This window comes from Rattus norvegicus, chromosome 7, assembly GCF_021556685.1.
Source record: "Rattus norvegicus strain SHRSP/BbbUtx chromosome 7, alternate assembly SHRSP_T2T, whole genome shotgun sequence".
In the NCBI taxonomy this organism is placed as follows: Eukaryota; Metazoa; Chordata; class Mammalia; order Rodentia; family Muridae; genus Rattus; species Rattus norvegicus.
Genome location: NC_141540.1, coordinates 62451210 through 62468598, shown reverse-complemented (window position 1 = coordinate 62468598; position 17389 = coordinate 62451210). Strand labels below are relative to the sequence as shown.

At 39.7% G+C, this 17389-nt stretch overlaps 1 protein-coding gene across 1 annotated transcript in view; it reads left to right on the top strand.

The window, feature by feature from the left end:
• Window positions 1-17389, top strand: part of Frs2 (fibroblast growth factor receptor substrate 2) — an 81478-nt gene that overhangs the window by 32507 nt on the left and 31582 nt on the right. The window contains exon 2 of the mRNA NM_001108097.4: window positions 12455-12555. The gene's annotated coding sequence lies outside the window, so the exon portion shown is untranslated. The remainder of the gene's footprint in view (window positions 1-12454; window positions 12556-17389) is intronic.

Here is a 17389-nt window from a genome sequence, read left to right as displayed (position 1 = left end):
GTAGTGTTGTGATCCCGAGGTGAATATATCTAACATGCTGACTGATGCTCTACGCAGTGTCTTCTGGTTAGTTTGCTTTAGCTTTATGGGAATAAAGTCTGCTGTGGCAGTATTACAGTCTGAGTAAAAATACAAGTGAAATGCCAAATCTTACTAGTGTTTATTTAGCAGCTTTAAGCTTTCCTGTTCTGGAATGATGTTCATTGGCAGTAGCAGATTCAACATCATAGATAGTAGTAGCTTAGATTGAGAGAAGAAATAGGCAGTATGGTACCTATCACTTTCTGATTTCACATGTGTAAGCTTTCTGTAACTCTGAGGTACTATGTCTATAAAACAGGCACAGCATTAGTAGCCAGGGAGTTTGTTCTGGAGTTAGTGAAGCAGTGTGTAAGTATTTGCTGTTCTTTCTTTACTCATCCCCTCCTTGTGAGCTTCCTCCACGGCCGTGTTGCTGCCAGACTATATCAGGGACAGTGTGCTTTTACTTAGTTTGAGCAATGCTCATGGCTTTGTTTTAGCTATCTCAAAGTCCCTCCAGCCATGTAGACTACAGAATTGTCAGCTGTACCTCCATTTATTAGCCTTGGAAAAGGGGAAATAACAGCATGTGTCTCTGGCTTGTCATTCTTTCTCTCAACGTCTTTTGGTTCTTTGTGCACACACTATGTTCTTGTGTTCCATGCCCCTTTTGTTTCTGTACCTTATTTCATTTAGAACTGTTAGCTCTTCTCTTTTTTTCTCCCAAGATTTATTTATTCTATATGTGAGCACACTGTTGCTGTCTTCAGACACACCAGAAGAGGGCATCAGATCCCATTACAGATGGTTGTGAGCCACCATGTGGTTGCTGGAAATTGAACTCAGGACCTCGGGAAGAGTAGTCAGCGCTCTTAACCACTGAGCCATCTCTCCAGTCATATCTCATTAAAAAAAGAGAGTTTGTAACTGTTTCCCTTGTGGTCCCTTAGTAAAAACTACTATTTTTAACAAAAAGTGATTTTTCTGATAGTGGTGACTTTTTGTATATGGTAGATAAATTATGAACAGAAAGACTTTTGTTGCCTTTAGCTTAAAGTCAAGGTTTTAAGTGACATTTAGGTGAAATAAATGGTAACCAACTCTTCCTAATTGGTCGCCAGAGAGAGAGTACCTGACTCATCAGAGTGTGACTTTTACTTTTTCCTAGGTATTATGGGATAAACCTCATGGACAGTTCTTACTCTCTTTGACCATTTTTCTCTATTGATAACTCCATAGTATTTACGAATTACCACAAATTAGAAAAGTTAAAACAGTTTGAGTTGAGTTTTGAATTTTCTTGCCCTGGGTTGGGGGGGTGGGGGGTAGAGAGGCTTGTTCGAATTTTTTTTTTGTTTACTTTAAATTTTTACATAATGTGGCATTCAGTTAATTTCATTTTGACTTACTTGGAGAGTGACTTGTTTTAGTGGTGTGACAGCTTGGGATCAGGAGGTAGGTTACTCAAATATGCTGCCTATGTCTCAAAGCCTCAACTACTTCAGTCCTCATAGCCTGAATATATATGGGTTGTGAGCTCTAAGATTTGAGACACCAAATCTGTCAAAATCTAAGATTTTTACCTATAATTTCGGTATATTAGATATACATTTATAATCAATATTGATTTCTAAATGTTTAATTTAAAAAGACTAATTAAGAAAGCTTTGTTTGATTTTGTTGAGATTAGTCCTCTGTCTGCACTTTGATCCATGCAGCCAAGTAATAAACAGATTTGAGTTTTTAGACACTGGGGAAAACATCATGAAATACAGTAGAGACCTGGCGTGAGGAGTGGTGGAGAACAGAAAAAGTAAATATCAGCCAAGGGCTGGGGATTTAGCTCAGTGGTAGAGCGCTTACCTAGGAAGCGCAAGGCCCTGGGTTCGGTCCCCAGCTCCGAAAAAAAAAAAGAACAAAAAAAAAAAAAAAAACAAAACAAAAAAAAAAAAGTAAATATCAGCCATCTCTATGGGGCACTGACTTATTGTGCATGGCTTACAGAAGGGTGAATTGTTTTGCTATATAGATGTTTTACTGAGTTATTTGTTAAAACAAATGGTTAAAGCTCTGTGTGTGTGTATATGTGTGTGTGTGTGTGTGTGTGTGTGTCCGTCTGTCTGTCTGTCTGTAATTTTACTCTATGATACCTTTTCAGTTTTGCCATTCATGGGTCATAAGCAAGAATGGCGTTTTGGTTATAGATACTTAGGTAAAAAAAGAAACTCCTGTTGGACTTCATAGATCAGTGCTGGACATGCTGGAATAATTTGCTTCACTTTGTTTGTTTGTGTCTTGGGGTTTCTATTGCTAACTTTTATAAAGGAAGACATTTAATTGGGGCTGGGTTACAGTTCAGAGGTTTAGTCCATTGTCGTCATGGTGGGAAATGTAGCAATGTGCAGGCATACATGGTGCTGGAGAAGGAGCTGAGAGCTCTACATCTGAATCTATAGGCAGCAGGAAAGAACTGGTTTGAGCTTCTGAGACCTCAAAGCCCACCCTTTAGTCTTGCACACACCCCCCCCAACAAAGCCACTCCTCCTAATAGTGCCACTCCCTGTAGGCCTACTGGGACCGTTTTCTTTGAAATCCCTACAGTTTGTTTATTTGCTTACTTAACAGGACAAGGAGATCACAAGACAATTTTAGTCTCTCCTACCATGTAAGTTCTGGGGATTCAATTTAGGTTGTCAGGCTTGGCAGCAAAAGCCCTTACCCACCGATCCTTCTCACCTGCCCTGGAATAACTTTTGTTAGGTTTGTTTGTTTTGTTATGTTTTGTTTTGGTGTGTGTTTGTGTTCCTGATAATCCTTAGAAATGGATCATTTTCTAAATTAGAAAAACAATTGCTCATATTTTATTAAAACAAGCTTTCAAGAATTCCCAGGATAAAACATAGGTTGAGACTTGTCAATATCTTTTCTGTGGTTATTTGTCTATTTATTTTTGTTAAAAAAATTGAAAATAGCGTACATACTATGTGCACATGCACAAGCACGCACCACACACAAACATACACTCTCTCTCTCCCTCTCCCCACCACCCTCCCTCTCTCTTCTGGCTGCTCAGGGCTAGGCAAGGTGAGAATAAATGGTGTCTCTACTCACTCTGTGCTGAATTTCTCGAGTAGTAAAAACCAATTTAAGTGTATCTTATAGTTTAAAGGGGAGAACTCAGGGTTCATATTGTTGCAAAGGTTAGCGAATCGGGTTCAGGGCAAGTAGCCAGGAACAGTTCTCAGAATCATACTGCACAAGGGTCCCTTTGAGGATGCCAGTGTCAACTATAGAGACAGGCAGACGCCACAGCCTGCTCCAGGGGCACTGCTGGCTCTGGACAATGAAATGCTGCCACCTCTACCCCAGACTTGACCTTGCTATAGTTGTACTGACTTTAGTATGAGAACAAGTTGTTTCTCTCTGCTTTATCTCGTGTTCACTTGGCCCCCCTCCTATTCTACATTAGATATATGTGTGATACAATATGGGGAAAATTCTCAAAGTGGGAAGTGTTTGATCTTTTAAAATTATACAGGGAATTGCAGAGCAGACAGAAAGAATGACAATGGTCCATGGTGTCTGGTGCTTTGGATGCTCGCTGCTCTCTCACTGTGTGCCGGGGCCAGGCTCAGCATTTTACAAGCACTTTTCTATGTCATCATTACACAGCAGCAAATTAGCTAATCATTTTAGAGGAGAAGAGAAAGATCATATACTTGTTGATGCCATAGCATTCAGCGTTACAACGTACATTCAAAGCCGTGACTCCAAAGCCCATGTTTTCACCTGTCTGTCTTATTTTCTTGAACACCTTTTTTGTAATGAACATGCTTAAAATGGATATTAAAATCTCTTGACGAGCACTTGTGAGCTCATCATATACTCCAGAGTTCACTTGGCAGCACCTACATCAGTCTACCCATAACTACCTGTAACTTCAGCTCCTGGTGAAATGCGACACTTCTGTCTTCCAAGGGCACCTGTACTCATGTGTATGTACCCACACACCAGGCACACGTGTATACACATATCAAAAACAGTTCAATCGAGGACAGAAAAATGGCTCAGTTTTTAAGAGCACACTTACTCCTCTTGCAAAGGAACCCAACATTGATTCCCAGTATCCACAGGGTGGCTCATAACTATCAACACCTTCTTCTGTGGTGCACATACATACTCATGCGTGTAAAAAAAAACTAAAAAAAACTTAGTAAGCTGTTTCAAATAAATTCTGTAAGCCTATAGGCTGAACCTGATAAGTTTATTCACATATATAATGTATGGTGTGTGTGCTTGTGAATTTTAAATTTGAAAATTGGTGGCTTTGATTTCCTTTATGATGAAGCTTTGCTGTGCAGTCCAAGCTGTCACAGAACTCTGTATGTACCCTGGGCTAGCCTTGAGTTTCCTGTTCCTTCTTCACTGTTAGAGTGCCCTGATGGCAGGTGTGCACTACACGGCTGACTTCCATTCACTTTGCATTTTAATCAGTGTTTGAACTTGTGGTAAAATAGCATAATTTTTGTAAAACTGAATAATTTGACTGTCTTCTACATAGCACTTGTGGAGCCTCAGATGCAGGCTGGGTGTTAGAGAAATGGTGATGTAAGGAAAGTGTCCATGAGATTAAATTAACATTCCCACCAAGGGCATTCACACCACACCGAGGGCATTCACACTGGGCACTCTGCTGTCAGCTCGTCCTCACCTGCTCAGTTTTTAGGTGATATATTTTAATTTGAGAGCTGTTAGTTCTTCATAAAGTTTTTGTTTTGGGTCCAGTCAAAGCTGTAAAGAATGGGGGTGTGTGTGTATAAATTATTGGGACATCTTTGAATTTTTAAGCTCATGCCTCTTGTATTAAGCCAGCCATCTTGAAATAATCTGTAGTCCTTTTAGACAACTAAGCTGAAAACAAGGTTTTGCATGGCCGATGCCATTTCCTACCTTTAGGAGCATTAGCTATTTGTAAATGTAATGACTTATCAGAATTGTTTGGAACTCTATATTTCCTAAAGTATATACAGACCATTTCTAATGTCCTTAACATATATGTTATCATATTCAGGATTCATGAATTTATTCAGTTTGTTTTAAAAGTACTTAACTTTTAAAAAGATTTATTCATTTTTATGTGTTTGATTACATCAAGTATGTGGTCTTCTCAGAGGCCGGAAGAGGGTGTCAGGTCCCCTGGAACTGGACTTCCAGGTAGTTGTGAGCCATCTGGTGTGGGTGTGAAGAACCAAAGTCTGGGTCCTCTGTAAGAGCAGCCCGTGCTCTTAACCAGCACGCCATCCATCTAGTTTCTAATGATGTAAGAGTCTTTAGTATCATGATCATGATACTGACTCTCTCTCTCTCTCTGTCTCTCTCTCTCTCTCTCTCTGTGTGTGTGTGTGTGTGTGTGTGTGTGTGTGTGTGTGTGTGTGTGTTTGTTTGCTAAATGTCTGTTGGGCTGGGTAATTGTGGGAAAACAATAACCACTGTCATGTGAAATTTCCTTACTTCAAAGTTGCTTCCTTCAGTTGTAAAACCTGAGGTCATATTTTAGGTTTGTATTAGGTTTTTATTGATTTTGTTTTGTTTTTCTTGTCACTCCCAAAATCTCTTCTGGTATTTCTAATGATGACCATTTTATGGAGTGTGTCGTTTTTATTTTTTCTATCATTTCTCCTTGTGTGACAGTTGTTTTTTATGTGTACAAATGGTTTGCCTGCATGTATGTAGGTATGCCGCACAGATGTCTGGTGCTCCTTGAAGTCAGAAGAATATGTCAGATCCTCTGGAACTGGAGTTATGGTTGTCTGTTAGCCACCATGTAGGTACCTGGGCAGGAGCCCTGTCTTCTGCAAGAGCAGCCATTGCTCCTAACTGCTGAGCCATCTCTCCATTCCCTTGTGTGTGTCAGTATGTCTTTTAAACAGACACTAGTAAGTAGATTACTGATACATAATGAAGGATGTATATGGTAGGGAGATCCGTGGAATTTCTGTGATTACCTTTAGGGAATATAAAAGCAAAAGTATTTCAGGTATAGATAGCTTGTGCTCTTGGTCTGTGTGGCCAGTGAGCCATAGTTGGGAGTTAGTGCTCCGTGTGGTAGTGTGGGCAGGTGGTGTGACTTAAAAGGGGTAGGGCTCAACACAAGATAATTTAAGTTCTAGCCTTTGCTGTCTTTAGAATGTGGGACCCTGGACATTCTCTCCAGACTGTACTGAAAGAGCAGGATTGACTACTTGTTGTTTGCGGGGGCCATGTAATCTTTTTCTTTGTTGTGATGTCTCCCTGGAGATGCTCACTAGAGCCTGCTCCATGCTGTTAGGGTTTCAGTCTTCAAGGTGATGAGCTTTATTTAGGTCTTAAAACACAGCCCACCCTCCAAGCATGGTGCTCACTCCCTTAATCCCAGCACCTGGAGGACAGAGGCAGGTGGGTCTCTTGAGTTTGAGGCCAGCCGGGTCATAAGTTCCATTTAATTAATTAATTTTAAAATAATGAAAAACTAATGATGGTCTGTAAGACACATGTAAAAACTGAATTCAGGTAACTCAGCTCCCTGGATGATTTAAAAGGCAAGCCTGTTTTAAGACCAGGTTTTCTGTCTAGTGAAGGTTTTAGGCATTGCATTTAATTTTATTATGATAATAAATGTCAGGGGCTGGAGAGATGGCTCAGTGGTTAAGAGCACCGACTGCTCTTCCCAAGGTCCTGAGTTCAAATCCCAGCAACCACATGGTGGCTCACAACCATCTGTAATGAGATCTGATGCCCTTGTCTGGTGTGTCTAAAGGCAGCTACAGTGTACTCATATATAATAAATAAATGATAATAAATGTCATAGATTGGTGATGCTTATTTAGGTCTGTATACATCTTTTGCATGTGATAAAGATCTAGAAGAAATTAGTGAAGTTTCTACTTTGATATTCTAAATAGATCACAATGAAAAATGTAATATTTAGAAATACATTTTGTGTAGTGCCTAGAATATGGGCAGGATGTCTATATAAAACAGGTTTTTTTAAAAAAACAGTTTATTTGTTTTATATATGTGACACCAAAATAATGGTTTTAAAATAGGACATTCCTCGTTTTGAGGAGTGTACATTGGAAGGAAGATGAGACAGTTACTGACTGTAAAGATTACACACAGAACTTTAGAGACCATGTACACGATATATGCTACCACCCCCCCCTTTTGTTTTTAAAGATTTATTTCTTTATTTTATGTATGTGAGTACACTGTCGCTGTCTTCAGACAGAAGAGGGCATCGGATCTCATTACAGATGGTTGTGAGCCACCATGTGGTTGCTGGGATTTGAACTCAGGACCTGTGGAAGAGCAGTCGGTGCTCCTAACCACTGAGCCATCTCTCCAGCTTTCATTTTCCTTTCTTAATCCTGAAACAAGGTGTAAAAGCAAACACTCCTAAGGATGCCTACTGACTTTGAAACCACACAGACCACTCTGTTATCTTCATTTGATTTGAAGGTTTGTGTTGAACATGTTTTGTTGAAAAACACTGAATCTTGGTTATTTTACTTTTCAATTATGTCTTGGTTATTTTACTTTTCAATTTCATTTTTAGTCATCGATACCCTGACTTAAGGGGCAGCCTTAAGTGTTAGTTTTTCTTGACAATTCTGGACAAAAGTGTTTTGAAAGTTAGCATCTATATTTAGTCATTTGGAACTTTAAGTTGGTAACTCCGTAGCATTATCCTCTGTGCCAAGAGCTAAGCTGTATTGATGTTTAAAGGCACATGATGTTTAGTCATGTGACAATTTTCATTTTCTAGATAATTAAAGGCATTGGTATAACAAAGCTAAGTTATTAAAAGTCTTTGAAAAATTTTTGACACTTATTTATTGTTTGTGTGAGACTGTACATGGGGCCATGAGAAGGCAGCTCTGAGGAGCCAGGTCTGTTTCCTCCGTGTGGGTCAGAGAGAGTGTACACAGGTGTCAGGAAGACAAGTGCCTGCTTAGCCATTTTGCTGGTCCTGTCTCTCATCTTGCAGATAGTTGAATTTGTTAGTCTGATTTTCAGATAACTGAGACTATTCTGTTTAAAGTCTTCAAAGGGTTCTCCCCACCTCCTTCCCCCTACTTAGCTTTTCATGCCAGATTCATTGTCTAGCTCTTGAAGGCCCTGCTGATATTCTGGTATTCTGATTTCTGGTAGTCTGGATTTATTTTTTACATATTGGACTATATGAGAATAACTTTGTGAACTTTAAATGAAAATAGATTGTTTAGATGAAAGGTATGTTGGCAGAAGTTTGGGACAGCTCTAGAGATTGGATGTTTGCTTTGGTCTTGAGGGCGATCACTGAGTCATACTTGGTGGGTCCTCTGTCCCCTGGCTAATCTCTGTGAAAACCCTGCAGTTTGCCAGGCATGTGATACATAAAAGGCAAGTAGGCCTCAGCCCAGAGGGCGTTTGTTTATTTAAAGAAGAAGAAATTAAGTTCAAACACCCTACTGTGTTACATCTAATTTAGTCATGTTAAGGGTTCTTAGACTCTTCTGATTCTTTCTAGCGCCTGTGATGCCTAAAGATAACAAATAAATTTGAAATAGTTGAACTTCTGAGAAAACTTGAAACTTTATAACCACAAACAGAAATACTTAAAAAAAAAAAAAAAGGCAGGAGAAAGGCAGTGTCATTTCTTTTGGGAGTTGTCCTAGTGGTGCTCATTTGTGGAGCTGTGCTGCAGATTATTTAAAAACAGAACACTAAGAATAACAGTGTGATACATACAACTTTATTAATTGTTGAACATACATAAGAATCTTTAAATTATTTTTTGCTATTTTTTATTTTATGTGTATAATGCTGTGAGTGCATGTGTATGTATGCACTGCATGCCTGCCTGCTGCTCTGACACCAGAACGGTTGGATCCTTGGAACTGTAGTTATTCACAGCTATGAGCTCCAAGCTGGGAATCAAACCAGGCTCCTCTGGAAGGGCAGCAGTGCTCTTAACTGCTGAGCATCTCTCCAGCCCCACAACTCTTTTAAAAAGCGTCAGTATGGACCTGTAGATGTTTAGACACTAAACTCTGAAAATTGAGGATGGTATATTTGGAAATCAGCTCATCTAAAATGAGCAACTTATTTTTTGTAAATATTCCCTACCAGATAACAAGAAAGAAGTATTTATTGGGGGTGGGGAGTGCTTTCCCAGACAGGAGCTATCTTTGATGAAGTGACTTGTAAAAACCAGACTGTAAAGGAAAAGGAGAGAGAAACAAGCCAGGGCGGCAGGTGGGAGGGGTGCACAGAGAAAATGAGTTAGAAAGCTTTGAAGTGGGAACATGGCGTAATGTGTTTAAGGAGAGCACAGAGGCCATTGTGGCTCAAGACTAGGAACCGAGGTGGGTGAGTGGTAAGAGATCAGGGAGATGGAAAGGATTGTTTGTAAAGGTTTGTTATTTATTTAGTAAGAGTATTTCCTTGAAGGGTTTAAGAGAAGGATGATATGCTCTGACCTTCTTTTGAAAACAGCTAATCTCACTGATTCTCGAAGCCAGCAAGGGGCTCTGAGGAACCAGTACAGTAACAGAACTATGAAGTAAGCATGGCGTAGATTTTGTGATGAGTGTGACTAGAGAGGTTGATATAGTTTAGGGTTAGAATTGCCTGCTCAGGCTTTGTGGAACTCTGGGGTTGGTTCTCTAGAATGTCAACACGATGTCTGTCTGTCATTTGTCTGACTATCTCTCTTCGCACTGACTGCTTTCTTACCTTACATAGGAAATTTATGGGTAAGCACCTTCTAAAGATGACCATGAAGTTTATGTATTTAATGCCCTAGTTCATGGTGATTATTATATTATGGTGTGTGGTGGAGTCATAATTGCTTTAAGGCTTTTTTTAAGGGGAAAGAGCAAGTAATAGATACTTATGAAATGAATCATGAATCTTTATGGATACTCTAAATTTTATATAATTATTGAGTTTTTACTTCTGTGATTTTTATTTAATCTTGATGAGAAATATTACCTATTTGTCAATATTTGTAACAGTACTACTCAATGTAGTTTAAATTTCTTTTTAAAACACATAAAATTATTTCTTAGTGTGGAGGGAGTTAGGTTGGGTGACTGTGCCAGGATGTACATGTGCTGGTCAGAGAACAAACTTGGTTCACTTTTTCCCACCATATACTTTCTGGGGATTGATCCCAGCTATCAGAGTTGTTGGCAAATGCCTTGACTCCCTGAAACATTTCTCTGGCCCCAAGTTGAAGATTTTTTGAGACAAAGAAGGTATTGCCATGAGAATTGAACAGCATGTCTACCTAAGCAAATCCTGAACAAACTTTGGCAGGGAGAAATCTCACAGGCCCCACCCTACAGAGTACTGGCAATTCAGAACAGCCCAGCGAGGGAGAATTAGTCTTTTCTAGGGATAGGTTACACAGTACCACATGATGGTGGTGCGTGACATTTTCCTTAGAGATTGAAACGTCTCATCCTACAGGGAAACCTCCTTAAGCAGCATGGTAAACAACTCAGAATAAACTCAGAAAGTCCCTGAAACTGACTAGGGTCATTAGAGTGAGCAATAAAAGCCAAGAGTCCCTCTCAGTTAAACAGAGATAAGCTACAGAAGACCAGGGAGAGCAGACCTGCTGCCTGGGAGAAGCAGAGACTAGCTGAACTGGCTGGAAGAGGTTTGGACCAAGGCACTTGGAAAGGTTGCTCTCCAGCCTGTTGAGTGCCTGCGAGCAGTGTGCTCTACGTTTCCAGGTTTGTGAGCAGCTGTCTTTGAGCTACTTCAGCTCTTGTCAGTAACTCCTCACCCATACTCCTGTAAATAACCTCAATAAAACTCATGGTCCACAAAGTTGGACTTTGGTGGTATCCATACTTTGGCTTGTTTTGGCTCCCACTCTTGAGTGAGTATGTAGTGTCTCCCAGGAAAAGTTGTCTTACAGTGATGAATCCTAAAGCCATATCCATGCAAACAACACTAAATGGACATACGCACATGGAACCGTTTGGTCCTGGGGATCAAACTCAGGTTATCAGGCCTAGCTAAGTGTCTCATCAACCTGTCTTGTATTTTTAATTATCTTAAATATGTTTCTAAAGCCTGGTTTAATGGTATGTGTTACACATTGCACAGGAAGGTGAGGTAGGAGGATCTTGAGATCCAGATGAACCTAGGCTACCTACAAGACTCTGGCATTTAACCAACCACCGGAGCAGCCAGCCAGACCTCCCTAACCAACCATGGCAGCACAAGATAATTTGCGCTGTAGTTTTCAGCAGTGCCTGGTTTATCTTACTCCTTTTCTCTAATATCATCTGAGAATGATTTGGATTTGTTGAAGCGGAAGAGACCATCCAAACTTCTTCTAAGTTTTCACATGCACATAGACTCACATATAAATAGCATTTATTATTATTATTTTTTTTTATGAGATAGGGTCTCACTATGTAGTTCTAGGTGTACTCACTGTGGAACTCTCTGTAGACCAGGCTGGCCTCAATCTCACAGAGAGCTGCCTGTCTCTGCCTCACCACTATGCCCAGCCACAAATAGCATTTTGTGGGTAATCATTCAGTTACAGCCTGAGAAGTAGGGACTGCCAAAATTGTTGGGTTTGTCTTGAGTTCTGTCAGAGTAGCAACATTCCATTCCCTATAGAAGACCTGTATTCCTAATGCTCTTTACTATACATTAAAGACCATGAATGTTTAATAAAACATCTGCCCACCCCATGTCCTGGTACCTGGCAGAAACCACATATTCAACTCTCTCCTTCTCAGAGTCTTTACCAAAGGTGGAGCTGATGAAGAGCCAATGTGGCCTAGGTTTGTTCATTCTGTGTTCGGGGTGTGTCATCTTTGTCTTTTATGGCTTTTGCTTATGGAGAAAAGATGATGGCGGGGTAGTTAGTATCGTGGTGTTCTGTGGAAGAAAGGTGTTTGAGATCTAAAGTACTTAAGCACTTCATCAGTTGGGGTTAACTAATAATCAGTTTCTTCATTCTCTGTATAAACGTGTGTAGGACTCATTGGTACCACAGCCATTGCTTCAGGTGTCTAAAATAAATATATAAAGTGGACAGAAATCCCTCTCTTGGGCTTTCAGTTCAGGTATAATGGGCAAGTGCTTCATGGTGGTCAGAATGTGCAATTCATGCTTTCCTCTGTTTGTCTGTTTTGTCCCAGTTTGTAAGTCACAGTCAGGACTGTAAGGCCTAGCAGCAGCAAAGGTGTTGAGGACTCAAGCATTCTGGCCCTGGGGAACAGGGCCAGCTTTTTCTTTTTAAATCCTCTATAACTCTTAGCTTTGTTCATGGTTTCTATTAGGAGTTTGCTTATGGTCACAATAATGTAATTAATTGTTCTTAACATTTTTATTATTTATAATATATGCCATATTCTCAATTACTGTACCCTTATTTCAGAAATGGCTACCAAGAAGTAGATGCCCAGGCGTAATGGTGAGGAAATCCACGGTACTCCACGTGCCATGAAGTAAGATGCAGCATAGCATCCATCCAGATTAGTAAGTAACCAAGTCGCTCTCCTTTACCGTAACAGTTATATATGCTGGAAACATTTCATAAGAATGTGGGCATTGAAAGAGTTGCGTACATTTCTGGTTTTACTGTGGAGTTCAGATTCGTTCTACAAAATATGTCTGCTAGTTTTCTTAAAACAACAGTGCATGTAGTATTACTGAATTACAGCTTTAGAAAGATGTATTGAAAAGAGTTACCTCCGCCTAGTACAGCGTCCTTGTTGTTTTTGGAGGTCTGTTTTTCATCCCAGTCTTTGTTCTTATTATAAAGATATAGTTTGATCATAGTGTTGTGTAGACAGGCTGTGCTTCTAATCTGGGTATGGTGCCACAGGCCTAAAATCCAAACACTGAAGTGGCTAAGTCAGGATGATTGTATATCTAAGGCCACCTTGAGTTATGTAGTGAGTTCAAGGCCAGCCTGGGATCCAGAGAGACTCAGTCTCAACAAATGACCAAATGACCAAAAAACCAAAAAACCAAGACAAAACAAAACAAAAAACCCTTCTTTGAGTTAGATTTATTTCAGATACTTCTTCTTTGAATTAAAAACTTGCCCTTCAGTATTTAATTTGGGGTTTCTTAGTGGGGCAATAAAATATTCTACAATTAGATGATCCTAATGTTTATATAATATCAAAATATAATATTTTATGAATATAAATACTTCTGTTGAAATAAGTTAACTTTATAATATTTTTGTACCTTAAAAAAATCATCCTACAGAATATCATGTCTTGGAGAAACAAGTGTCACTTGAGTTTCTGGTGTTTTAGAATATGAAAGTATGTCTCAGATTTTGTGCCTGACAAAAATGATTTGATTTCAGTGTTTTTTATCATTTTTTTTAAGATTTACTTTTTAAATTTTATGTGTGTGAGTGTTTGGTCCCCATATCTGTTTATCACATGCACACCTGGTTTCATTGGAAACCAGAGAGGGTGTCAGATCCCCTAGAACTGAACTTACAACCATGTGTTGGGAATGAAACCCTGGACCTCTACAAGAGCAACAAGTGCTCTTAACCACTGACCCTTTAAATGGCAGTTTTATAATAGGAGTGGATTTTATATTTTTGCTAAAATTACTTTTTTTTTTTTTGGTTCTTTTTTTCGGAGCTGGGGACCGAACCCAGGGCCTTGCGCTTCCTAGGTAAGCGCTCTACCACTGAGCTAAATCCCCAGCCCCTAAAATTACTTTTATTATTAAGAAATTACTGTCATTTGGGCATGATGGTGTACACTTTTAATCCCAGAACTCACGTGAGTTTAAGGCCAGTCAGGATTACATAGTGAGATCTGCCTTAAAAAGAAGTCAGTTGTAACTGAATTTGATTTTGAAAATTTTCATTTTCAAGAAACTATTTTGAAACTAATTCTTTCTTACCTGAATATTTTTAGGGGACAAAATTATATCTGTTTTTTTTTTTTGTCAGAAAAGAATTCCAAAAGATAAGAAATCATTTGCAAAATAGTAAACTAAATGGAAAAAGTAGAGTGCTTTCTACTGAAAGATAAATAACATCCTTTCTTTTGTGGGTCCCGGAGACTGAGCTAGGTGACTGGGCTTGCCTAGCCCTTTGAGTCATCTCACCACCCTGTTTTGGTGGTTGTCTTTTGTTTATTTTAGTTTTTTAAAGATGGGGTTCCTTACTATGTAGATCAGTTTGGCCAATAATTCACAGAGACCCTGCCCTAGTCTCCTTCCAGCATGGAGATCTAAGTTGTATGTCAGCATGCCTGGCTGTTTTTGACTTTTTAAAAACAGGGTCTCATGTAGCCAGGCTATGTCAGATTCACTGTGTAACTAGCTAGCTAAGACTGCTTTGGCCTACTGCTTGAATTATAGCCACCGTGATAAATGGTGTTATTAGGGTTTCAGCCCTAATAGATATCTTTTTTTTTTTTTTTTTTTTTTTTGGTTCTTTTTTTCGGAGCTGGGGACTGAACCCAGGGCCTTGCGCTTCCTAGGCAAGCGCTCTTCCGCTGAGCTAAATCCCCAACCCCCCTAATAGATATCTTTAAAACATTCCTTATGGACCATCCTTTCCAGTGGATTTTTTTATGTTTTGATCTTAGCCAAAAGGCCGGCACACCATTCCAGTGGATTTTTTTTTAATTTATTTATTATATATAAGTACACTGTAGCTATCTTCAGACACACCAGAATAGGGCATCGGATCTCATTACAGATGGTTGTGAACCACCATGTGGTTGCTGGGATTTGAACTCAGGACCTCTGGAAGAGCAGACAGTGCTCTTAACCACTGAGCCATCTCTCCAGGCCCCCACCCCCAGTGGATTTTTAACAATATTTTTTTTTTTAATTCTTTGGACTTTTGAAGGAAGACATCATGAAGTGATAGAAATTATGATAATCTTTGTTAACTGTGTAGTGAGTACTTGGATTCACTTGCTGGGCAGCTTTAAAAAGTTACTGTGGTCATATTTTCTCAGGAACATTGGAGGTGGGTAGTAGTGATTATTGTAGATTAGTTCTACCTGCCAACTAAGTGCCAATTAAAAAATAGTTTTTAGGGGCTGGGGATTTAGCTCAGTGGTAGAGCGCTTACCTAGGAAGCGCAAGGCCCTGGGTTCGGTCCCCAGCTCCGAAAAAAAGAACTCAAAAAAAAAAAAATAGTTTTTAATTCTGTATGGATCACCTTTCCAATGGATTTTAAGAAAAATAGTTTTAGCAATATTCTTTAGACTTTCTGAAGGAAAGCTTTTAAAGTGATTTTTTTTTCAGATCAATAACCAATTCCTGTTAAAAATTCCAGTATCATATGCTTTAAGGGATGCACATATTCTGGAACATCCTTTCCCCATTGTTGAAACTACTGCAGATTTAATCCTGGTCTTGGGACCCACCGGCTGAGGCTGAGGGAGAGCAGCAGGAGCTAGGGTCAGCAGGCTGCTCTCATTAGTGTGCCTCCTACTTCCAAGATGTCAGAAGGTGTTGGGATGTAAATAGCGTGTTCAGATCTTCCAGGGAGCTGTTCAAGGCATTGAGGAAGTACTTTAGTAGAAATCTAGAATGTTCTTTTCCTAGACTATAATGCTTAAAGCAAAAGAATTTTTTTTTTTTGTATTTTGGTGTTTGTTTGTTTGTTGTTTGAGACAGGGGTTTCTCTTCGTAGCCCTGGCTGACCTAGAACTCACTATGTAGACCTCAAACCCAGAGCTCCATCTGCCTCTGCCTTCCAAGTGCTGGGATTAATGGCTTGCACCACTACCTCCTGGTTAAAAGTACAAAGTTTAAAAGGTTTAATCTCTCACTGTTCTTAGTCTGATCATCTTCACCATCTTCTTTTGGAAAATGAAATTTAAATTTTCTACATTAGTCAAATGTATGATTCGTGATGTGATAATGAATCATATGGTCTGGTACTTTTAGGGCTCCCATCTACAGTGGTAAATGGTTACTCTTATGATTTTTAATTTATATTTATTAATTGATACTGGGCATTGAACCTAGGGTCTCAAATGTGGTAGGCACGCGCCTCTTAGTGAGCTATGCCTAAATTCCAGTATTTTTATTTTGTGTTTATGTGTATGCATTACTTGGTACATGTATGCATATGTATATAACTATGCAGTTGCATGTCTGTGCATGTGTATGTAGAAGCCATAGGAGAACGTTGGCTGTCTTTTTTTTTTTTTTTTTAAGATTTATTTTATTTATTATATATAAGTACACTGTAGCTGTCTTCAGATACACCAGAAGAGGGCATCGGATCTCTTTACAGATGGTTGTGAGTCACCATGTGGTTGCTGGGAATTGAACTCAGGACCTCTGGAAGAGCAGTCGGGTGCTCTTAACCACTGAGTCATCTCTCCAGCCCGTTGGCTGTCTTTTTCATTTGTCACTTTTTTCTCTGGAGACGGGATCTCTTACTTGCTTGGAACTTGCCAGATAGGCTGGCTGGCTGGCCAGGAGCCCAGGGGATCTTGTCTGACTTTCTCCACAGAGCTGGATTACAAATGCGCCAGTGCACCCAGCTTTTCCCACCTCCGGTCGTCTGCAAGGCATGCACTTTACTAACTTATCCACCTCTCCAGCACCCAGATAGTCTTATATTTAGTGTAGAAAATTAGCACATTATTTACACACACACACACAATATCACTACTGTGTAATTAAATGTAGTAAAGGGATAGTGGCAACCTTCAAAGTGATTACACATTTTAAATACTCTATGTAGGCTGCAGGTCTGATGCATCAGCACTTGACTTGAGTGCAGGAGTGTCGGTGCTAGAATGGTCTTTGCTTTCTCTTCTACTCATCACACATCTGTTTTCTCCTATATCAGGTTTCCATGTAAAACTTTAATGTTTGTTGTGCATATTTTATTTAAATCATAAAGTTTTACAAAATAGTTATTTTGTCTGTGTGTAAGTAAATGAATACATGCATTTGTGGACAAATGTGTAGAGGCCAGAAGATGGCTTCCACTCTCCTTCGTTTCTCTGCCTAAGACTTGCTTATTTATTGATTTACTTTGTGTATATGGGTGGTCGTGGGCGCATGTGTTCAGTGATCCACCAAAGAAGCATGAGATCTCTGGAGCTGGAGTTAAAAGTGGCTGTGAGCTGCTGATGTAGGTGCTGGAACCAGATGTGGTTGGAAAAGGCCAACGGTGCCTCCTTAGGAGGGCAGATCTTCCTATGAGGTGAGGGTCTTCTAGGCTCTGTTTCTGGGGTTAGGGAACTGACCCAAGGTGGAAAGCCATGGGGCCGGTGTCTCTGTGTATATCTCTATAATAATAGCACACCACAGACTGGGCAACTTACAAGAAGAAGTTCATTGCTCACTATTG